General features: G+C 47.6%; 1 protein-coding gene and 2 non-coding genes across 6 annotated transcripts in view; 2 read left to right on the forward strand and 1 right to left on the reverse strand.

Annotated features, from left to right (window-relative positions):
- Positions 1–25,001, forward strand: part of SYNDIG1 (synapse differentiation inducing 1) — a 103,173-nt gene that overhangs the window by 11,080 nt on the left and 67,092 nt on the right. The window lies entirely within an intron of this gene.
- On the forward strand, positions 16,724–16,796 carry TRNAG-CCC (transfer RNA glycine (anticodon CCC)). The gene has a single exon. It is a non-coding gene; the product is annotated as a tRNA-Gly (tRNA).
- On the reverse strand, positions 18,223–18,295 carry TRNAC-ACA (transfer RNA cysteine (anticodon ACA)). Its single transcript has one exon. It is a non-coding gene; the product is annotated as a tRNA-Cys (tRNA).

Below are 25,001 nucleotides of genomic sequence, written 5' to 3' on the forward strand. Positions count from 1 at the left end.
CAAGTGGGCCTCAAGAAGCATTACTATGAACAAAGCTAGTGGAGATGGTGGAATTCCAGGTGAGCTATATCAAATCCTAAAAGATGATGCTGTGAAAGTGCTGCACTCAATATGCCAGCGAATTTGGAAAACTCAGCAGTGGCCATAGGACTGGAAAAGGTCAGTTTTCATTCCAATCCCAAAGAAGGCTCAAACTACCGCACAACTGTACTCATCTCACATGCTAATAAAGTAATGCTCAAAATTCTCCAAGCCAGGCTTCAAGAGTATGTGAACCATTACCTTCCAGATGTTCAAGCTGGATTTAGAAAAGGCAGAGGAACCAGAGATCAAATTGCCAACATCTGCTGGATCATCGAAAAAGCAAGAGAGTTCCAGAAAAACTTCTTTGCTTCATTGACTATGCAAAAGCCTTTGTGTGGAATACAACAAACTGTGGAAAATTCTAAAAGAGATGGGAATACCAGACTACCTGACCTGGCTCTTAAGAAATCTGTATGCAGGTCAGGAAGCAACAGTTAGAACCAGACATGGAACAACAGACTGGTTCCAAATAGGAAAAGGAGTATGTCAAGGCTGTATATTGCCACCCTGCTTATTTAACTTATATGCAGAGTACATCATGAGAAATGCTGGGCTGGATGAAGCACAAGCTGGAACCAAGATTTCCAGAAGAAATATCAATAACCTCGGATATGCAGATGACATCAATCTTATGGCAGAAAGTGAAGAGGAACTAAAAAGCCTCTTGATGAAAGTGAAAGAGGAGAGTGACAAAGTTGGCTTAAAGCTCAACATTCAGAAAACTAAGATCATGTCATCCGGTCCCATTGCTTCACGGCAAATAGATGGGGAAACAGCGGAAACAGTGGCAGAGTTCATTTTTAGGGGCTCCAAAATCACAGCAGGTGGTGACTGCAGCCATGAAATTAAAAGACGTTTGCTGCTTGCAAGAAAAGCTATGACCAACCTAGACACCATATTAAAAAGAAGAGACATTACTTTGCCAACAAAGGTCCATATAGTCAAAGCTATGTAGTAGTCATGTATGGATGTGAGAGTTGGACTATAAAGAAAGCTGAGTGCCGAAGAATTCATGCTTTTGAACTGTGGTGTTGGAGGAGACTCTTGAGAGTCCCTTGGACTGTGAGGCGATCCAACCAGTCCATCCTAAAGGAAATCAGTCCTGAATATTCATTGGAGGAACTGATGCTGAAGCTGAAACTCTGATACTTTGGCCACCTGATGGGAAGAACTGACTCATTTGAGAAGACCCTGATGCTGGGAAAGTTTGAAGGTGGGAGAAGAAGGGGACGACAGAGGATGAGATGGTTGGATGGCATCACCGACTCAATGGACATGAGTTTGAGTAAGCTCCGGGAGTTGGTGATAGACAGAGAGGCCTGGCGTGCTGCAGGCCATGGGGTCGCAAAGAGTTGGACGTGACTGAGGACTGAACTGACTGATGAGGCATCACCTCACACCTATCAGAAAGGCTTTTATCAAAAGGACAACAAATCAGTTGTTGAAGAAAAGGGAACTGGTGCACTGATGGTGGAAATGTAAATTGGTACAGTTGCTATGGAAAACAGAATGGAGATTCCTAAAAACATAAAAATAGAACTACCATACAATCCAGCAATTTCACTTCTGGGTTTATCCAAAGAAAATGAACACAGTGGCTCAAAAAGATATATGCACCTTGTATTCACTACAGCATTATCTACCATAGCCAAGATATGGAAGCAATTGATAGACGGATAAAGAAGATGTGATATAGACATAGCTATAGACACATATATAGCTATAAATATGTGCACACATATATACAATGAAATATTATTTAGCTATAAAAAGAAGGAAATCCTGCCCCTTGCAGCAACTTGGGTGGAACTTGAGGGCACTGTGCTAAGTGAAATAAGACAGAGAAAGATAAATACCATAGGATCTCACTTGTATGTGGAATCTGAAAAAAAAAAAAAAACCAAAATGAACAAACTCCAAACTCATAGGCAGGCAGTGGTGGAGGAGTGGAGAAAATGGGTGAAGAGGGTCAAAAGTTACAAATTCCAGTTATAAGATGAATGTCATGGGATATGCTGTGCAGCATGGTGACCGTAGTTAACACTACTGCATTGCATATTTGAAACTTGCTCAGAGGGTAGATCTTAAAAGTTCTCATCACAAGAAAAACATTGTAATTATGCCTGTGACGTATGTCAGTTAGACCTATTGTGATCATTTCACAATACATACAAATGATCATATGCCACTCACCTGAAAGTGACATAATGTTATATGTCAATTATGCTTCAGTAAAACAAAGGCACAACCGTGGCAAGGGTTGCTTGGCTGCTTCTTGTACTCAGGAGAACCCGTCTCTGGGCACGAGTGGAGGTGGGTACCAGATGACCCGGAAGCCCAGGGGGTGTGGGTGAGGCCACCCGACTCTACCCCTGCTTTCACAGCTGTAAAATGAAGATGCTTCCCCACTGCCTTCTTGGAATTACTGTGAAAATGCAAATAAAGGATGAAGTGGAGAGAGAACTTAGGTAGGCAACTGGGGAGGTTTGGAACTGAGGACGTTCGATCCTAAAAAAAAAAAAAAAAAAATTTAAGTAGTTCTAGAGATCTGTTTGACAACAGTGAGAATACCCTTAGCACTACTGAACTGTACACTTGAAAATAGTCCAGATGGTAAATTTTATGTTGTGTATTTTTACCACAATAAAAAAAGACTCATATTAATTGGAGCTCTAAGGTTCTAATTACTAGCAACTAATTGATGTGGACTCTTCTGATATAGCCTCAGGAGTAACTCCTGCCACATCTCATCAATTATGTGTGAGTCACAAGTCACATTGTTTCTCAAAAGTATCTTCTAGAATGTGATGCTATCTTAGGCCCATAATCAGAAACTGGGGCAAAGATTAATAGCAGCGATTTTGCACATTATGTGGGTGCATTCGTTATTATGTGATTGAATTCTTGGTCTTGGGGATTTTGTTCAATTCCATCATTCTCCAGAGATAAAAGGGACAGGTGAGAAAAACAGAAGTTTCATGTCCTCACAGGTCTAAAAACTTCTCCAAATTTACGCAGAAATCAGTGGCAACGCTGATTTGGATCCAACCTTTTGCCTTTACATGTCTTGTTTTCTCCTTTTCCTTATTTGTGTGCAAAATAAAAAGACCTGTTTGAAGAATTGTGTGAGTCCATAGGTTAGAAATGAAGCAGCAACAATAACAGAGAACCAGGGTCATGGGAGCTGAACTATAGGGGTTATTTTTCTGATGTGATATAAGCCAAGTGGGAGGTTGTGACTTGGCAACTCAGTGGAGTCAGGGCTATGTCTTTCCCACTTCTTGGTTCCCAGGTGGCTGCTTCAGCTCCAGACATCACATCTGAGATCAGGGCAAGAGGTGGGAAAGGTGGACACAGCCCCTCCAGAAGACATTTGCCCACAGCTGTCTTGGGCCTGAAGCTGTGTGTCTGACCACTCTCGGTTATAAGAAAGCCTGGGGTAAGGAGGAGGATTTAACTTTTCCAGCCTCCAGGTGAAGGTGGGCGAAGGTGATGTCCTGTGGCGGGTTCTCCATTCAGCCAGTGACTGTCATCCCCCTGTCAACAAGAAGAGTGCCGAGGGGTATTCTGGGATGCAGTGGGGTGGGAAGACCACACCGTGTGTACACACGAACAAGCTCCATTCCAAGAGTGCGGTTGTAAGTCCAATTTCTTCATAAGTTCAACAAACATAGCTTAGGTACCCAACTGACATAATCAGCTGCACAGTCCTGTACTGTAATAGTTTATGGTGCTTTTCACACAAATAATACATAAAAAAGACATTAAATCATGTTAAATCTTACAATACGATACCTTGAAAAGTACAGCAGTACCAGCTATATCATGCTTTCATGCTTGCTTTCAGACGTCCTGGACTTGAAATAAAGATATCGTATTACTGTGCTCTGTAACATACAGTAAAGCGCACACAAGCCCGACCACCTGTAGGGGATGCACGCACGCCACAATGTACACCAGACAGCATGAAGTAACTTCTGTGACTGGACATGCGAATGCACACTTGCTTCTTTGAAAGGGAGCGTTTTGAAGGTTCATGTGTAGGAGACTTACTGTACGTGTAAACACAAGGGACCACGGTGGTTTGCTGGTGACAACTCGCGTGTAGTGTGCAAGGGAGTGATGGCAGGCAGGTGGAGACAAGGGAGGTGACAAACCTTGGGCTTGAACCCAGCAGACAGGACCAAGGCTGAGCAGAGCTGGCTCAGCCCAAGTGACCACATGCATCTCCTGGGGGCTGGTAAACACAGGGTCTGGGGCAGCAGATCGGAGCAGGGGACCCTGTGTCCCCCCCAGGCACCGAGCTGATGCTGTTGCCTCCCTCTGAGTGGCCCAGGTCCAAGTGGTTCTCAGAGTTGGCGGCACAGTGGATTCACCAGGGGATGCTGAAAACTGGTTTATACACAAATAATGTACAGAATACAAATTGAGTTCAATAATGTTTAAAGGAGCAGCTGAGTCGGCTTTTCTTACCGAAACACCTGTTAAAGCCACACTCGCCAAACTCTAACGCACACGAAACCCTCAGGGATTTGCAGACGGGCCGAGCCGGGCTCAGCAAGTCTGGATCAGAGCCTGAAATCTGTGTTTCTAACAAGTGCCCTCTGATGCTGCTGCTGGTGGTCCCAGGTCCCCCTTTGCAAGCAGGTGATGAAGGGCTGAGAGGGTGGGAGAGGGTGGGGGCATAGAAGAGGCGGACCGTATCCCTTGTGCCTGGTGTGAGCTGAGGAAGAGTCCCAGCTGCGTAGTGGGTGAGGCCAGCATGCTGCTGACCCTTATGTGTGGGCTTATTCACTGTATGTAAACTTACATGGGGCTTTCCTGGTGGCTCCATGGTAAAGAATCCACCTGCCAAGGTAGGAGAAATGGGTTTGATCCTTGGGTCGGAGAAGGAAATGACAACCCACTCCAGGATTCTTGCCTGGAAAACCCCATGGACAGAGGAGCCTGGTGGGCTGCAGTCCCTGGGGTCACAAAAGAGTCAGACAAAACTGAACAACTAAACAACAACAACAAACTTGCAGAGCCTGGATTTAGGGTCAAGAAGTAATATATATTTAAAATGTATCTTGTGTGATATTTTTTTAAAAACAAATGCTAGAGTTGGCAATTGTTGTGCCTCTGGGTTGACTGGGGTGAGTGTTGCAGGTCGCATGGCTATGGCCCAAGCCCAGGGGGGCTGTCCCCCCATCCTACAGTCTCTAACATCTGTGCTCTGCTCTCTCCACTTCCAAACCAGAGACCAGTGCTGTTGGTGCTAAGAACGTGATAGACCATCTCACAAAGGCTCCAGGGCACTCCTTGGCCGCAGGGGGGCTAAATAAACACAGTAATGCAAGTGTGTAGACACCCACAGTGGGTATGTGTTCACGTGTGCATATGTGCACATGTGTGAATCATGCATGTCTCCTTCCTTCCATAATATCTTGACCCGTGGGAGGTACAGTAGTTTGTTTGCAGACATGGGTTACAGCTTCCCAGTCCCAGTGGAGCCCCAGCGATCACAGCCTCCTGAGTGATCCCAGGAGAGACCAGCCAAGAACCAAGGAGCCTGGCTCAGCCCACCTGGTCACCCAGAGGACCTAGAGGCAAATAAAACAGCTGCCATTTTAACCTGCTAACTTTTGGGGTGTTTGTTACACAGTGAATAATGACTGATGCCCGTGGCTAGAAAAACCTGGGCTGGAAATATATCTGCATAAAAATATGTGTTTGAACTGCATTCAATACTGCAGCCCTGTTCTTTGTTTTTTAAATTTTGGCCATGTTGCACAACTTGCAGGATCCTGGGATTGAACCCAGGCCATGGCAGTGAAAAGGCTGAGTCCTAACACTGGACTGCCAGGAAGCTCCCAATACTGCAGCCCTTGAGCGAACATCAGATGGGAGTTCAGCATGCCACTCGCTACCCTGCAGAGAGGAAAGGTGGGAAGTGACACGGCCGGCACCCCTGAGCCCCTGCAGAGGACCTGCCCCACGTGAGCTGCTGCCTCCTCGGGGAACTGGACCTAGCATCCCAGGCAGACATCACTCCTTCTTCACCCCCACAAAGTGTTCAAAACAGTGCCGTGTGGACTGACCTCCCTGTCAGTGACCTAATTGTGGCTTCACTGCCCCGGGGTGGCTTGAGAACAGGTAGACCAGATGGATGAGTACTGGAGCGAGGTGGTGATAATCATCTAGGTTCCAGACTGTCCCCTGGGCTCCAGGACCAGCTAAGGGGGGACCAGTGTCTTCTGTGGCGTGACCCAAGGATGTGGGTGCAGGGAGCCCACCCCGTGGGCACACTGGCTCTGCCTAGAGAGTGGCATCCCCCTGTGTCGGCCTTCGCTGAGGACTCTGCCTCCTGGGCCCACATGCCTTACCGACAAGCTGAGTGGGACTAGGTGTGAGTGTCTGCAGAACAAGAGTTGAATACGGAGACACTCTCTCTGCCAGGATCCTCAGCTAGAAGCATGGGTCTGGGTCAGCCAGGACTGAGCCCGGGCTCTGCTGGCTCTGGGACAAAAGGGGGTGACATGTAAAAAGCCTCCTGGGTTGTCATCATTTCTCTGGTGGTGACTCAGCCCTGTCCATGGTCTTGGCAAGTCTGAGCTGCCTGTGGAGGCTGAGATTCCTGCCGGCGCCCTACCTAGAACTGGACGTCCAGCTCCTCGTAGAAGACAATATGTTTGGCAGACAAAGGTCACGTTCCTTCCCTGTTCCTTTACACACACACACACACTTGCATATGCACACACTGACATATTCACACACGTGTAGACACACACATAACATACCAACATAAACATGGGTACATTCACTCACAGAAACACACACTTACACCCTGAGCAGTAAACTCCACCATGTGAACATCACTGCTGGACAGAGCTGTTTTGAGGGGGCGAGCCAGAGGACAGTCCTGGGGGACACAGAGACGCCTCACGGGGCTACTCGATTTCTCATCAGGCAGCCCTCTCTCCAGGGCACCAGAGCTCCTGGCTCATCCGGCTGGCAGATCTGAACGTGGCCCCCAGGGGTGAGTGCCTGCAAACAACAGCAGAGGGATGGTAGGAGGGAGGGGGCAGTGGGAGCCTGAGCGCACATGTCAGGCAAGGATGTGGGTGGATCTGGGGCCCAGGTTTTTAGGTAAACAGATTCTCTCCGTTCTCCCCTCATGATGAGCAGCTGCAGGCAGAGTCTGCAAGGGGGTCTCTTCTGTTGTGCTTGGACCTCCTTGTGGCTGGTCTGTGTCCACATGGGATTGAGGTTGGGGTTGGGGGAAGAGTACAGTTCCCAGAGGAGTTTATGTAAGGCTTGTCTTTGCAGCTTCTTGATTTTTATAGAGAGAGTTATTGCACCCAAAATAGCAGTCATGCTTTGCCTGTGAGCTCTTGGGATGGGGCTTGCTTGGGGTGTTTGGAAACTGGAGAGAGGCTGGGCTGGAGGGGCGGTGGTGGGGAGGCGGGGGTGCACAGAGACTGTGCTGGGGGCTCTGCGGTCCACTTGCCCGGGGCTAAGCCCTGGCTTATCCCGTGCCCTTTGCAAAGGTATTCAACTTCTCTGTACCTCGGTCTTCCTATGAATGAAGAGGAGGCCCCAGTTGTCCTGCCTGGGGTTGTTACGTGAGCTGAGATGAGGCAGCACTCAGTGATGTCAGCTGACGTCAGGGCCAGCTCAAGGGGGCGTGCACTGCCTCATATGGGGCCTTGACCAAGGCTGGGCTTTGCACAGGGGGCCAGGCCATTCTGGAAACCTGGACAGCCAGGGCCCAGGTGGGCACAGAGGAAGGCAGGACAGATGCCCAATCAGCAGCCACTCCAGATGCTCTGTAAACTTGAACCATCTGTGTGGGGCTGAGCCAGGGAAAAGGCAAATCCCAGGGGATCCTGACCACCTCCCAGGCCTGGTAGGGGGTGCCCAGTACAGATGGCCCTGGACTTCCTCAGAGCCTGACTGCCATGCAGGTGAGGGTGGCTGTTGAGAGCAAGTGCCAGGAGAGGGCTTCTCAGGTGGCACTAGTGGTAAAGAATCCACCTGTCAATACAGGAGACAGACCTGGGTTCGATCCCTGGGTCAGGAAGATCCCCTGGAGAAGTGCACGGCAACCCACTCCAGCATTCTTGCCTGGAAAATCCCATGGGCAGAGGAGTCTGGTAGGCTACAATCCATAGGGTCACAAAAAAGTCGGACAGGACTGAAGCAACTTAGCACGCACACACGCCAGGAGAGGGCAGGTGGAGTCCTGTGTAACATGAGGCTATGGGAGCATAGTCCTCAGGAAAGTTAGGGAAACCCTGACTATTTTGTAAATATCGTTCCCTTTCCAGTTGCTGTGAAATCAGTTTTGTTGGAAGAATTAATTACACCAGCAAACCTGACCACACAGTCTTCCTTGCTCAGAAAGTCTGTACATTCATAATTATCTATAAACCTTGTTCAAGGTTAAATGAACTCACTTCCTAGGTCGAGTTCCCCTTGGGGCAGGAAGCCCACATGTGTACACACTTCTTGAAGTTTGGTTCCTAATTTTAGTGTATTTATTTTTGCTATATTTTCCTCCAAATCCAAACTATCCTTGAAGTGAAATGAAAGTCGCTCAGTTGTGTCTGACGCTTTGCAATGCCATGGACTGTAAAGTCCATGGAATTCTCCAGGCCAGAATTCTGGAGTGGGTAGCTGTCCCTTCTCCAGGGGATCTTTCTCCAGGGGATCTTCCCATGCAGAGATCGAACCCAGGTCTCCCACATGGCAGGCTGATTCTTTACCAGCTGAGCCACATCTCCTGTATTAATATAAGTTCTGGAGGTGTTCAGATGGCCTTTCCCTAGAGTCTCCATGTGGAGCTGTGGTTGGTCTGATTTCCTCAGGCTGCTCTGCTGACCAGGGACCCAGAGCTGGCACTATTTCCTAGTCACTGCTGAGTCTGATATCGTGGACAGGGTGAAGCCAGAGCCTGGCAGCAGAGGCACGTTGCCCACTCACAACCAGACCAGGTCAGAGCAGGCTGAGTGTGACCAGTGCCCTCTTTCAGGCCCAGCAGTGGCTGGTCTGGTGGTGAATCATGAACAAGCAGATTCAAGCAAATTCTCAGGTGTGAATGATCATGGACATGAAGCAGGCACGTGGGACAGTGTGGGCTGGAAGCTTCCAGAAAGACCACTTCTCTATCCTGTGGACCACTGAGCGTTTTTATGGGCCAGGCTATGATGTGAGCGACCAGAGAGTGAGGCTGGCGTCAGCCACTAGGCGGCGTGGGGCTGGATAAGCAGTGTAGACTGTGGAAGAAGTCTGCAGGTTCACATGACAGGTAGACAGGCCACTGTTCAGTTGCAAAGTTGCATCTGACCCTTTGTGACCCCATGGACTGCAGCACGCCAGGCTTCCCTGTCCTTCACTATCAACCAGAGTTTGCTCATTCTCACGTCAGTGATGCCATCCAACCGTCTCGTCCTCTGTTGCCCCCTTCTCCTCCTGTCCTCAATCTTTGCCAGCATCAGGGTCTTTTCCAGTGAGTCAGCTCTTCACATCATGTGGCCAAAGTATTGGAGCTTCAGCTTCAGGATCAGTCCTTCCAATTAGTATTCAAGGTTGATTGCCCTTAGGATAGACTAGTTTGATCTCCTTGCAGTCCAAGGGACTTGAAAGAGTCTTCTCCAGCACCACAGACAGGCCATTGGAATGGTATCTATATAGTGGCCATGGATGGTATCTGTAAGAAAATGACTTTGGAGCTGAGAGCCTAAGGACAAGAAGGATCTGGCCAAAACCAGACATGTGTCGAGGGTGTTGGCACAGCAGATGAGACCGAGTGGACCTCACAGAGCTAGCCTCACTGATGAAGAGGTGGGATCACATGGCATCTCCAGGCGGAGGGGCCAGACCCAGGTTGTGTTCTGAGTCCATCAAGACCCTCATGGGCGATTGGAGCAGGAGAAAGAGGCTCTGGTTCCTGAGTGGTCCAACTCTGACCATGAAGGGGAAGCAGGTGGGTGGGGCAGGGCCAAGGATGCCTGGTTGGGATTGGGCTGCCGGTGTCACACAGGAAGAGGCAAGTGAAGGATGGCTCAGGTCTGGGACCACGAGACTTGGATGTCTATGAGACTTGGATGCCCTCGAGGCTGGGCTCCTGTCCTGTTTGCTCACTGCCCCATGTCCAGGGCCCGAAATTCAGAGGGTGTTCTGTGCTGTGCGGAGGTGGGGGAGGAATACAGGGAAGGCGGGCTGATCCCCTGAATTACCAGGGGGTACCCAGCTGGCTGCCAGCTCAGAAGGGACATGTTGCCTGCCAGTGTGGACACCACCAGCACCACCAGGCTCAGAGGAGGGTACTGAGCCCAAGGACTGGCTGAGCCTTCCCCGGAGGAGAGGGAAGAAAGGAAAGATGAAGGAAGGAGCTAGAGTTCTCCTGGCTTGTAGAGTCTGAATCCTGGAGACCCAGGATCAGCCCAGGAAACAGAAATCAGGAGCCACAGAGTCCTCAGGCTCCGCCCTTCGAGATCTCAGGCCACAGGGGCCCAGGCTGGGGGCTCAATCACCCCCTTCATTTACTGAGTATTGGGGCCAGGGAGGCTGGAGAGGAACAGAGGCTTCTCCAAGAAGGTGAGGGAATTGTGCGTGTGAATGTGGTTTGTGATGGTGCATCAGAGATCACACTGTGGGGTTGGAGTGTGAGGTGATCAGACAGTAAGAGACGTCCGGTCCCTGGGTTGGAGTTCAGCGCTGGGGGCGGTGATGGAGGCTTGATGCTCTGGAGGGAGAATTCAGAGAGGGGAGGGAACCCCTTGAGAAGCCAGGAAGCTGGGTGAACCCTGAAACCACAGAACAGTGACATAAGGGGTAATTGGTGGCAGGTGTGACATCGCCCACTTGTGAGTGTTCCTGCAGGTGGGATGAGGGAGCGGGCAGGGAAGGGGCTGCCAGGACCGGCCACAGGGAGGACCCGGGGCTCCAGTGTGGTCACTGTTCCCTCTGCTGTGCAGAAGCCCAGAGTGGGTTGACAATTGCCCAGCGGAGCCCCTGCATGCTGGGGAGGGGACCCTGAGAGGGCACCACATGGTTCTGGCTCTCAGGAACCCCTAGGGTGGGAGGCACTTGGCAGCCCTCCTCCTCCTCCAAGGTGGACCCCCAGATGCCCTCTATCGCACAGGTGCGTGTGAGGTCCCTCCCAGCACTCAGAGTGTCTCTGTAGGTGCCCCTGCTAGGAATGATTTATACTGCTCAATTCAAGGTCCCAGAAATGCCAGTTCTCATTTGTTACATAGCATCGGTCAGTTAGAAAGAATTTCTATTTATCGGGACAGTCACTCTTGTACCTACTATGATTGTGGTCATTGACACTGTACTTATTACACTTACCCTGAATAAGGTAAGGCAAGGATCTGGCCTGGCAAAGAACACATGTATCCGAGTTCCACTAAGACGGGATGTGCCAGCTCAACTCTATGACCTGAGGCCAGGGAGAGCAGGTCTCTCTAAGCTACTTTAGGTGACAGGCCTGCCCTCCGTGGGCAGGAAGCATCTTTCACACCCACCTGCCTGCTGCCCCACCTTACTGGAGGTCAGCTACATGACCACCCTTTGGGGGTACCCTCTACATTGCTGCCTTTTGGGGAGATACAAACATTCATCCTTTGTTGCCCTCACCCCACTTATGTCTTGAGCTTAATCCAGTGTATAATCTGAACCCATGTCATTCCATTCCCCTGGTTACCTGGTTTATGAAGGGTGATGGCAAGGAGGCTGGGGTGTCACCTGGGTTGGGACGGGAGGCAGCTTGTGTGAGACTCACCTCACTGACAATCCTAGCCTCCGACAGTGTTGGTTAGGTTGGAACAAACACGGTGAAGAACTTTCCTTTATAACAAACCAGTGGGGTTTTACTCAGACCTAAGGTCAAATCCTAAAACTTGGCCTTCACTTTCTTCAGACTTAAAATGGGAGCGATTCTGAGTAATCCCAAACTTTTGAGGGCATTGAACAAGATCACCTGGGGGAAGTATATGAACCCCTAGCCTAACAGTGACTCTCCGGTAGGTGGGATTGTTACTGTTTTGTGTTCGGTAGCCATCAGGCTGCCCTACATTGCAGGAGCAGCAGGAGAGGAACCCTATGTCTTGCATTTCTGTGTGCATTTTCAGGTAAGTTTGTCACTTTCCGCCCAAAACCCTGCTTCATGCTGACAGGGTTGCCCAGAATCTGCTGGCTGACCTGCGGGCCCTTCTGACCATGCAGTTTGCAGTCCGTGAACACAGAGTGTCTCTGTCTTTACTTAGTTCTGTAATTGCTTTAATGGTGTCTCGAGAGTTTTGGGTGAACACATTTCAGCTTCTTTTGTTAAATGTATTTTATCCTTGATTCTCAAAGCATGGTGTTGTGTGTGATGGTATGAGGGTAGGCTTCCAACAGACCTGGGTGTAAGCTCTGCCCCTGTTCCTGACCAGCAGCTTGAGACAGCTTCTCTCACATCTTCTTCCTCCTCCATAAAGTGAGAGTCAGGTCCATTAGTAGTGGGGTCAGCAAGGTGATGACCCAGAGTAATGAACGCGAGAGTGCTCAGCACCGAACAAGTAAATTCTAGCTGTATCCTTCCTTTACTGAGTGTGCAGTAAAAATTATGATTTTTTTCCTACGTATGACATCTTGCCCCCATACACTAAATTAAAAGCCCCAAATGAGTCAAAGAAAAAAAACATCTACTTGTACTTTAGATATTTTAAAACATTCTTTCATTTTTTCTTTTGAGTGATAAAGTTTTTATCTATTTCTAAGATTTGGTTTCTCTTTATCTCCCACTCCTGAAAAATCCCTTTGAGTTTTTTTTTTTAATTTTATTTTTGCCCTTGATCCAGCTTTTATGGGCTGATTAAAGAATTTTTTCTCTTCCAAGTAGCACGAATACAACTTCCTCTGTTTACTACCTCAGTGCTGGCTCACGTGTTCTCAGAAGCGTGGAATTTTTACAGGACGTAAAATCCAGGGCAACACTCACATCCAGGCCCCGCAGGGCACTGTGTTTCCCGCATGGCTTTACCGTCTGACTCTGTGAGGCGCTTGGTTAAGCACGGCCTTAAAGATGCTGACACAGATCAGCGTGTCTATCTAACATCAGCGCTGCCCGGGGAGGAGCGCAGGACAGCGGCTTGGAAGCCACTGCTGGGGGAGATCCATTTCCCACAAAGCAGAATAAGCCACGCACAGTGGGGACCTGTGTTCAGGACCCCAGGGAGGCCCACGGGAACGTTTTTTAATTAGTGGAGAAAATTGAAAGCAGAAGCAGATGGCTTACCAACTCTACCATACAAACACTAAAAACACGGGGAAAAAATGAGATTTCCTCAAGCTAGCAAGCATCTGGAATAATCTGGCACAGCTTTTAAGAAAAGAAATATATCTAGGTCTCCTGATCTAGGTACTGAGGGTATTTGCATATTTCATATATTTAAGTATGTTATTTATTTTATACTTTAAATAGTCATATCTATCTTTGCTTTGGATATAGTTTTATAGATAATATACTAAAACTCTTGAACATTCCTACTTAATGGTGGTACAGGCTGAGTGTTTGTATCCCTCCCAAAATTCATGTTCGAAGCCTCTACTTCAGATGTGATAGTATTGGTGGGTGGGGCCTTGGGGAGGTAATCAGAGAGGGATGAGGTCTTCCCCAGTTGGGTCAGTGGGTAAAGAATCCACCTGCAGTGCAGGATTGCCAAGTTGCTTCAGTCGTGTCCAACTCTGCAACCCCATGGACTATAGCCTGCCAGGCTCCTCTGTCCATGGGATTCTCCAGGGAAGAATACTGGGGTGGTTTACCATTACCCTCCTCCAGGGAAATCTTCCAGACCCAGGGATCAAACCCAGGTCTCTTATGTCTCCTGCATTGGCAGGCAGGTTCTTTACCAGTAATGCCACCTGGGAGGCCCTCATGATGGGATTAGTGGCCTTAAAAGAAGAGGAGGAAGCAGGTCTCACCCTCTGTAGTACAGGCACCCAGGAAAAGACACGGGGAGGAAGAAGCCATGGCAGACAAGGAAGAGACCCTCGCTGGAAACCCACCACACTGGCCCCTTGATCTCAGATTCCAGCCTCCAGAACTGTGAGAGGATGCATGTCAGTCATGTAGGCCGCCCTGTCTCTGGTGCTTTAATGGCAGTTCAGCTGACTTTGTACCGCCCTTGACACCAGCCCTGGGTGACAGCTAAGATATCATCCAGCCTTCGTATTTGTTCCAGGCCCCAAACAAGTCTGTGCACAGCCCAGCCGGGTCCATGTCTGTGTCCAGCTGCCTTCCTGACATGGTATCTGCATGGAGAAGAGGATGAAGACAGGCTCTGAGGCCACATAGGCCATTTACAGGATGTCCAGGACAGATAGGCTGTAAGGAGCTTGCCCACTTCATCCCCCTGTTACCACCCACCACACTTCGGCTGTACCCATGGAGGTAAAGAAGACGACCACTCGAAGTCTCATCCAGGAGTCTCGTGTGCAGGTGCCTTTGAACCTTCAACTCTGGGAGTCCAGGCTCCTTAGAGCAAACACCTGCCACTTCCTAACTGTCCAGCAATAGAAGCCCTCAGCCTGCAGGCTCACAGGGCCAGGGAGCAAGGGCTGGAAGTGACCCTTGACCAGTGGTGGACCAGGGTCAGTGTGCAGAGGCCCCTCAGGTGGGATAACTCCACCTGCAGGTTTTGTACAATCCCTGGACTCCCTGGTGAGATGGGGTCCAGCTATCAGCGGCAGGAACAGTTTAACAATGCACACCTTCTTGCCCTCTGCGTTGCTCCCCTCTACCTGCTCCACATTTCTGGAACCTCCTCCCTGATAAACCCTTTACACGCCAGTCCTTGTTTCCAGCCTGCCCAGCAGACTTGGGCATCACTGTGGATGTGGAGTTATAGCCCTACTAAGATGGTGGTCCTGCCAAGATTGTGCTTCTCTGCTGCTCAGGAGGTAAGCTCTGTCCCGGGCCAGTGAGGGCAGGGCTGGTGTGTCACTGGAAGGCAGTGAGCCTTGGGAAGCAGCCTTGCTTGTGCACGGTGTTGTTGCTCTGATTCACAGAGCATCACAGCCTCTCAGGATGAATCATCTCCCGGGCACAGACGGGAGTAGATCTGGAGGAGACAGAACCTCTCCAGATCCCCACAAAGGAGCCTTCTCCTGCAGAGCCAACATGACTGTGAAACAACTATTCCCTGTCCTCTGCAGGCATTTCAGTGACTTTTAAGGGAAAGCATCAATCCATGGATGGCCCAGCCAGAATCCCTTAAGAACATGTAACTTGCATTTCCAGATCAAAACCACATCCCTACGTGCAGGACCATTTGTCCTCAGGTTAGGAAAGCATGAAGGCCTGCCAGGCTGTCCTCTACCATCCAAGGTGACAAAAACCAAAGGTCATAGAAGAAAGAAGAGAGTGCCAGCAACCGTGTTGCAAAGCATCAGCTTCCAACATGTCTGGAAAGCACCTCGGAGAGTTTTATCTGTATCTGTGTTTATTCCGCTTTCAATTCTGACTAGTTAAAGTCATCTCTGGATATTAACTCTGACAGATCCACTCTGCGCTGATTCAGAAGTCATGACATTGAGCATGACACCCTGTGCTCCAAGTTACCCATGGAGGTAAAGAAGACTACCACTTGAAGTCTCGTCCAGGATCCATTCTTTGCCCCAGATTCATAGCCGGGGTCCCAGAAGCTCTGTGGCCTTGAAGCAAAGCTGGTCAATGAAACACCCTCATCCCTCCTCTGAGTTGCTCCTCCCTGTGGGCCATGGAGTGGGGCTGGCTTTCCTGCTGCTGATGGCCAGGAATCTACCAGATGGGTCATGCATGTTATCAATCACCTGGGCATGACAAGGATGCTTGGCAGTTAACAAGACTGGTTAACCAACCATCCAGCTAATCCATAGGTGATACTAATGGGTAAAGAGAAAAGATTAGGAGAAAAAATGAGACAGAACCTGGAGAGAGGTCAACGCCCCACATCCTATCATGGTATCCAAAGTGACCGAGAGCTCACAGCCACAGTGCAAAGGAGGGAGACACTGTGAGCAGCATGACTCACAGTGTCCAAGTGGTAAAAATAGCCTGGACTCATGCGAGAATCGTCTATTTCTGCTCCTGAGTTGAGATGCAAAGTTGTCCTGGAAGCAACATCACACTGCGATGCACAGCATCTCCCAAACACCCTGGGTGCCTCCCCACCCCTCTCCCAGGCCCCCTGCCCTACTCCACACTGCCCACAGCTCACAGCCTCATCACTCAAGTCTGCCTCCCACCCTCAGGTAGAGCGTGGGTTTCACAAGAATGGGGCTTCCTCACTCGGCCCCCCATGTGGCCTTCAGCACCAAGGACAGCGTCTGCCGCTGTTACTGACTGACTGGATTGAAGAACTCCCCTTCCATCAGGTATGACCTTGCAAAGAAGATCCCAGGGTCTATCTGGAGCACTGTTCCCACAAACCCAGGAAGCCCCAAGCAGGACGGTCAACTGACCATGGTCCCTCATAAGAAGAGCCCTGGCCTGAAGGGGCCATTTAGGCATAACTAGAGAGAAGAGTCTGGGTCTCCTGAAGGCACATATGGGCTTAAAAACAAAGGCCAGAAATGAAGGAAAGAAAACCCCCTAAGAAGAGAAAGGGATAAAACAGACTACCGGACTTCCCTGATGGTCCAGTGGCTAAGACTCTGCACTCCCAATGCAGGGGGCCTGGGTTCAATCCCTGGTCAGGAAACCAGATCCCACATGCCACAACTAAAGAACTCAAGTGCCTCAATGAACATCAAAGATCCCAGATCCCACATATTGCAGCTAAGACTCGGCAGAGCCAAATCAATAAATATTTTTATTTATTTTTTTTCCTTCTCTTTTTTTCTTTTTTTTTTTATTCTTTTTAATTTAAAAAAAATTATACATGTGTTCCCCATCCTGAACCCTCCTCCCTCCTCCCTCCCCATACCATCCCTCTGGGTCGTCCCAGTGCACTACGATAAATATTTTTAAAATAAATAAATCTACCTTTTGGGGAAATTAAAAAACAACAACAACAGACTAAGGAAATGGGAAGGAGGTTAAGGGTTGACTCAATATTAACAGTGGGGAAATGGAAAGTTAGAACCAGGGGTGATATTTAACTATCAGATAACTTAAAGCTCCAAGAAGGAAAAAAAAGGCAATGAGTTAAAAAAAATTGAAAATAGATGTGAAAACAAGCAAATAAAAAAAAATACAGGCACAAAACTAAGAGGAAAGCCAAAAGTTAAAGATTAAAATTTTAAATAAAAACAAAAAACAAATGAGCAAACATATGCTAAAGCAAGAATAGAAATTGAAAGCTAAATAGATACAGTTCTTCAAAACAATAAAAAATTTTTTAAAAGGACATGATTTTTCCAGCTCCCAACCCCTCCTCCCCGCACTCTGGAATGATTGTGAGAATTGAAGGGAAAAGAAAATAGAGGTAGAAATAAGGAACCTACAGATTAACTAAAGAGTACTGCTACCAGGCCAATAAGAAATAAAAACACAATTGCCAGGACACCGGGGCCTACAACAGAATGCATTCATTGTGATTTAAGAAAGTAACACAGCATAAAAAGACCATAAATAAAATATATGAAGGACAGCACAGCCTTGAGGAGTAAATCTCTCTCTGGAGTGAATATCAGTTTACTGTAAGATGTCACTGGGTCCCTGTAATTTTTGCAGAAACCCCTGGCACAGACACCAGTCACTCAGAATTTATGACCCACTGGGCTGCAGGCATGTTGTACTCAGTCCCAGAGGGACTCAGGGATTCAGTGAGTGCACGTGGGTGCACACACACAGACACACAACTTCAGCTCGTTGTCATTTTAAAGTAAATCTGGGTCTCTGGATTCTTGTGAACTGTTTATTCTTTTTTTTCTGCCCTCAACTTATTTAGAAGGTATACTTTTTATTCACATTGCTAGATGTGATTCTTAAAATGTTATGTGTACTCCTTAATTAGTGCTGCCATCATCCTGCTCCTTAATGATGTAAGTGAAAGTGAAGTGGCTCAGTCGTGTCTGACTCTTTTCGACCCCATGGACTGTAGCATCCGTCCATGGCTTCTCTGTCCATGGGATTTTCAAGACAAGAGTACTGGAGTGGGTTGCCATTTCCTTCTCCAGGGGATCTTCCCAACCCAGGGATCGAACCCGGGTCTCCCGCATTGTAGGCAGATGCTCTTACCGTCTGAGCCACCAGGGAAGTCCTTAATGATGTAAGGATTGTAGAATTCTCCTCCCATCTTACGTGATTGTTCAGAATTTCTGTTCCCTCTCACTCCTCTCAAAATTCGTCATTACTGCCGCATGGTTGCGGTCATCTTCTGTAGTCAATGCTTATTAACGATTGACCACATTTCTCCCTTCCTTACACCTTCATTTCATTTCTTCATTCTGTGATCAGTTTTCTTTGGCTGGAGGACATGCTGCAGTAGCCCTTTCAGTGAGGGTCTGTTGGTGGTTCTCAGTGTTTGGCCAAATGGAGTATGTTCTCATTTGTGAAGAATAGTTTAGGTATTGAGTTCTAGGTCCAGTGTGTTTTCTCACTTTCTCTGACATCTTGTTGATTTTTTTTTTTTTTTATGATTTCTATGACTGTTGGTGAGACATCACCTCTTGGTTTGCCTTTTTCTTGGAGACAGTCTATACATTTTCCTCTGGTTAGGATCATCTTTCTGTGTAGTTTTTCTCTAAGATGTATAGGTGTGGAATCACCTGCATTATATGCTTCTTTCACTAGTTCTGTGAAAGTGAAAGTCACTCAGTCATGTCCGACCCTTGTGACCCCATGGACTGTACCCCTCCAGGCTCCTCTTGTCCATGGGATTCTCCAGGCAAGAACACTGGAGTGGGTTGCCATTTCCTTCTCCACCACTAGTTTTGAGAAAATCTCAAATCTCCTTAGACGTTGCCTCTTCCTTTCTCAGTGTTCCCTCATGCTGGAACCCCACCCTCTCCCTGCAGCGTTTCTATCAGTTGATTAAAGGACATTCTCATTTTATCTTCCTGCCTTCTCCTTGTGCCTCCCGTTTCCCACTGTATGCTGACTGCAGGCAGTGTCAGCACCGCCATGCTCCTGTGCTTTAATTCTCTCATCAGATACATTCAATTTGCTCATTAACTCATCTGTCTTATTTTAAACTCAGTGCATATTTTTACTTTAGGAAATTCCAATTTGCCTCATCTCTTTTGAAAGTGTGCTTCCCCCTTCATGATTTATTAATGCTTCCTCCTTGCATGCCTTGAACATCTTGAAAGAGACTTACCAAATCACTTCTTACTGTTCCTAAGTTCTTGGGAGGCAGCTCTGTCCACTGACATAGACACATGGTGGGTGGTTTCTTGGTAAATTGTAAATGTTTATACTGTGATCCTTCTCTGTGGAACTCTGAAAATTCTAGCTGAGAATTTCCTGATGGGAAGGTGTGTCTGGTGGGTGCCCCAGGGATCCCTGACTTGAGACCATGTTGTTTTTTTAATGTGAATCTCTCAACTTGAGAGATTTCCTGACCACATGCATATTAACATCTCAGACCTCAGTTCCACATGACATGAAATTTCCGGCAGAAAACATGCCCCAGTCTCAGGCCCAGAGGGTCACCCCCATTGTCCCCTTCCCTGTGCCAATGAACAGTGATTTTAGGCAACACTTTCACCGGACAAGTCATCCTTTGAGAGTCCCATCTTAATGAGGGGCATCCGTTCCTACTCCTCCTGGAGGGACCACTACAACCCAAGCCTCGTTTACTGAGACTGACCTCTCCACAGGGAGGCAGTAGCCTCAGCTCGGGTGTCAGGCTCTATATTTCGTGTCTGTCTTTAACATCTCTGCCCCGGAATGTTCCCCTTGCTCTCTCATGCGCTCAGCTCTGCCTTTGGCAGCATCTGCTGCTACGCAACCTGGTCAGAGGCTCTATCACAGGAGGTTACACGTCGCACACACGGTCTGTCTCAAAGCAGATTTCTCCCAAGAAAAACAGTGATCTGGTGACACCAGGACTGAAATAGGCAGAAACAGGGTGGGGCAAGTGCCCTGGGTTCAGCCTCTGGTTTATCACTCGGAATACATCCTGGTCTCCATGCTGGCGTCTGTGAGCCAGGCTCTTGTGGTGCCTGTTTTTCTAACTTTGAGGCTTACTATGTCCAGGCCCGCTAGCTAAGGCCAGAAGGAGCACAGCCTGGGATCAAATTAAATTGGCCATATTCAGCCACTGCCGCAAGTCAAGGGGGCTGCATAGACTGGTGGCGGCACCCTCAGAGGAGGAGGGTCCTGAGAACTGGGATCGGTGCTCAGTGATTCTCAGGAGCAATTGGGGAGGGGGCAGCAATGGGTGTGACTTTGCAGAGAAGCTCGGACTGTAATCTGTGTCCAGGCAGCCAGGTTGGGTGTGGGAGAGGGCGTCACTCAGAAGCAAAGCTTGAGGCAGGTTTTTGGTTTTTTTTAGATTACATTATTATATTTTTATTGAAGTATAATTGCTTTGCAATGTTTTGTTAGTTTCAGCTGTACAATGAAGTGAATCAGCTGTGTGTATATATACATCACCTCCCTCTTGGACCTCCCCCCAGTGCCACCCTATCCCACCCCTCTAGGTCACAGAGCACTGAGCTGAGCTCCCTGTGCTATATAGCAGCTTCCCATGAGCTATACATCTTACACATGGCAGTGTATATATGTCGATCTTTTTAAAATTTATTTAACTGGAGGATATACAATATTGTGATGGTTTTTGCCATACATCAACGTGAGTCAGCCATAGGCATACCTGTGTCCCCTCTCTCTGAACTACCCACCACACCTCCCTCCTCACCCCATCCCTCCAGGTTGTCAGAAGAGCTCAGGTTCCCTGCATCATACATCAAACTCCCACGGCTGTGTTTTACATATGATAATGTATATTGTTCAATGTTGTGTCTGCAGTGGATTTCTCATGCAGAAACAAGAATTTTTGCAGGATTTCTCCCTGTCCTGGTAGAAACATTGTTACCACCAGCAGGGCTGGTTTTTCCTTTTCTCCCTTCCTGGGACTTAGCTAGCCTTTCAGGGAAATGTTTTCAACAAAGAGAAACTCCTTGTTCTGAAGGAAAGCCCGGCTCTTCTGAATTCCTGGCCCTGACTGTGTCCCTGCCTCTCGTTCTTGCTACGTTCTGTGTGTGACCCACTGGGAGCTCTGCATCTTCGCTCCGTAAAGTCTCAGCCATCGAACTTTGAAGAATTCCCCTGGGAAATAGCTGGTTCTGCTCTGCTGAAAGCTAATGAGATTGACGAAGCAGCAGGTGACCTGCGATGAGGATGTCCCCCCCGCCGCCAGCCTCCTAAGGTCTTCACCTTCTGCCATTGGTCCAGACCGGTCCGTTACTCCAGTTGTGTTTGCCAGGTCTGTGAAGACGCCAGACTGGCAGAGAGGCTGAAAATACACGGCAGGGAAAAACCTGAGACGTCGCCTGGGAAGGCTGGGCTGAAAGGTGGCTCTCTATCTCTAAGGCATACTCTGGCAGGTGCACGTCAGCTACAGATGAGCTGGTCAGTGCTTCCCCCATGAAGGTCTAAGGTACCTGAATGTTTACTGTGTCCATTAATTAGAAGGTGGGCCAGAGACGCAGCATGAGATGGTGCTTCCGTTTCTGAATCTTTGTAATAAAGTGTGTTTCTGGGTTGAAGAAGCCCTTCCTTATGAGGAAAATGTGAGGGAATATCACTTTTAGTTTTTAGGCTCTTAGTGTACTTTAGCAAATCTGAGATTTAGGAAAACCTCGTTGTACAGGAAAAAGCAAACCCCATCTGTTTTCGTGGGTCCCTAAGATCGTATGCTGTCCTATAGGTGTCTTTTAGTAGCCAGTTTATGGTGTGAAGGAGGAGCTGGCCGTGTTCTCCTTCTGGATTTATTTCTGCGAACTTGGGAAGGTAAGAAGCATGTCATCGTTGCAGCCTTCTTTTTACCCTTTTCCATGAAATGGATCCTAGCAACAGCCAATCCACAGCCCACTTCAGTGCGTCTTTTCTGTGGATATGGATGGGCTGCTGTGCTGCTGCTTTGATCCTTTGGTAATTTTATTCCTCGTCAAACTCTGGTCTGCTGGGTGCATGGTCGAGTTCTCTCTCCCTCTGTCTGTCTCCCCTGTGTGCATGCTCTTACACACACACACACACACACACACACACACCCCTGCCACCCCTCAAAGCACAAGCTGTAACTCCTGCAGGTGACGCCCATTTATTAACTGGCCAAGGTGGAAGGATTTTCTGGGAAGATGTTGCAGTTTGAGGTTCTGTTTAATATTTTATTTCTTCAGTTCTAGCATGCACAGTCTTCACACTTCAATGTTTTTCTGAAATTCTGAAATAGGGATGTGTTTTACAATCCATGGCTACTGAGACTTGCTGAGTTATGACAAGGATCTTCCCTGAGCATATCTTTATGTATGTGGGCAAATTTAAGTGAATATTGACCTCATTAAATAATAATAAAATAATTTAGGGTTTAAAATATATGTACTTCATATAACTATATGTTTTTAAAATAATATTTTGTATATATTATATATACACTTTAAAATAATGCAATCATAATACTAAATTGGGAGGTCATAATCAGAATTAACATGTTCTAGAATTCTTGTACTTTCCAGAAAATGATAAAAGAAATAATTTATTTTAAACTCAAATAACTTTAAATATACCATATCTTATTGGTTAGGACACCAAAGTCACTGCTTCTTGTTTTGAAGAAAGCAATTTTTTAAAGTTTTTTTTAATCTTCATTTATTTATTTGGGTGCACCAGATCTTCGTTGTAGCACACGGACTCTCTAGTTATGGCCTGCAGGCTCAGCAGTGGGAGGCGCACGAGACCACGGATGTCAGTGGACTCGTGGACTCTGCGGTGCCCAGACTCAGTAGTTGCAGGACAGGGCCTCTCTAGTTGTGGTGCACAGGCTTAGCTGCTCCACAGCTTGTGGGATCTTCGTTCCCCGACCAGAGATTGAACCCATGTGCCCCTTGCTGCAAGGGGCATTGGATGACCTAACCACTGGATGACCAGGGAAGTCCCCAAAGTCATTTTTTTTAATATGGTAAAATGCACATTACTTAAGATTTACCATTTTGACCATTTTTAGATATGGAGCTTCGTAATGTTAAGTATTTTCACACTGTTGTATAATCATCACCTCATCCATCTCCAGAACTTTCTCATCATCCCAAATTGAACTTATATTTATTAAATAATCATTCCTCATCCTTCTCCCCTAGCCCTTGGTAACCACCACCCTACTTTCTGTCTCAACGAGTTTGACCAAAAGGTATCTAATAAAAGTGGAATCATATGGTATTTGTCCTTTGGTGTCTGGCTTATTTCACTGGGCATGATGTTCTGAGGTCTCCTCTGTGTTATTAGAATTTCCTTCCTTTTGAAAGCTGAATAATATTCCACTGAATGAATGTAAAACATTTTGCTGATCCTTCATCTATTGATGGGCGCGTGGGTTGCTTCCCCCTTGTGCCTGTTGTGAATAATGCTCTTATGAACACAGTGTACAGATACCTCCTAGAGACCCTGCTCTCAGTTCTTCTGGGTAAATCCCACAAGTGGAACTGCTGGATCATCTGCTAGTTCTAGGTTTAATTTCTGAGGAACCACCAAACTGTTTCCACAGTGGCTACACAATTGTACACTGCCAGTACCCATGTACAAGGGTTCCAATTCCTCCACAATAAGTGACTTGAAAATTATTTTTGTGGTTGTTTTGACTTGGATAACAAAGATACAGCAAGATATTAAGTAGTAGACAAAGATAGCGGTGAAAAATTCAGACCTCTCACCTTGAGTCCTAATGTATCAGCCATATCCCCAACCTGCTCTCCAGAGGCCACCTGTTCCTCTCGACAGCCAGCACCACGTCTGGACTGCTGGGTGCATCTAGTTTTTTCTTATTCCATTGGCTTTATATTCTGTCCAGTAAACCTCTTGTTTTGAAAGGGGAGAGTTTCACTTACTTATGGCTAGAATGTAGATCACTAGAATTACTGCCCATCTCCTTCCCCCAAGCTTTCTGGTGTATAATTTTGAGTCCTTCCATCCATCACTATTGTATCTGTAAAAGGACTTGATTAAACCCCCATCTCCCATCTTCCTACCAGGCAAGAGAAGGCTGTGGGCAGTGCGCTTGCCCACTCCTCCTCCCTCATACCATGTGCCTTCCCATGAGCTCAGCTGTGTCCTGACTTTACACCAGAATGAATGAGTCTCACTTAATGGCTGTGAGTCAGACCCTGAAATCAGGCTTCCTGGATGTGATTCTGGCTCTGCTCTAGGTGATGGCAGGAAGCAAGGTACTCATCCTCTTGGTCCTTGTCAGTGGAATGAAGATAATGGTAATACCTACCTCAAAAGGGTTATTTTGAAAATTAAACAGGATAATCCAGAGGACGACAGAGGATGAGATGGCTAGATGGCATCACTGACTCAATGGACATGGGTTTGGGTGAACTCTGGGAGTTGGTGATGGACAGGGAGGCCTGGCGTGCTGCAGTTCATGGGGTCGCAAAGAGTTGGACACGACTGAGTGACTGAGCTGACTGACTGACTGATCCTTATAAATACCTTAGCCCAGTGCCTGGTGTTTAGGAAATGCCCAGCACTTCTTGGCCAAAATGATGATGGTGATACTGCTGATGACAACTTTGTCAGGACTGGTAACCTTTCAAATCTGTTTTTTAATTATGTAGATTCCAAATGTGGAATTATAAAAGCTATCATCATAATTCTTTAAACATCGTTGACTGTAAACCCAAGGTGTAGTGATAAAATACTGTTTCCTTTACACTAGTTGCCAGTATCAGACCCCATGTACTGAGAGAAGAAATATTCTTAGTGTCCAGGTCAAACAGGATCTGCCTTTTTATATTCC

The sequence above is a fragment of the Bos mutus genome, chromosome 13 (assembly GCF_027580195.1).
Source record: "Bos mutus isolate GX-2022 chromosome 13, NWIPB_WYAK_1.1, whole genome shotgun sequence".
NCBI lineage: Eukaryota > Metazoa > Chordata > Mammalia > Artiodactyla > Bovidae > Bos > Bos mutus.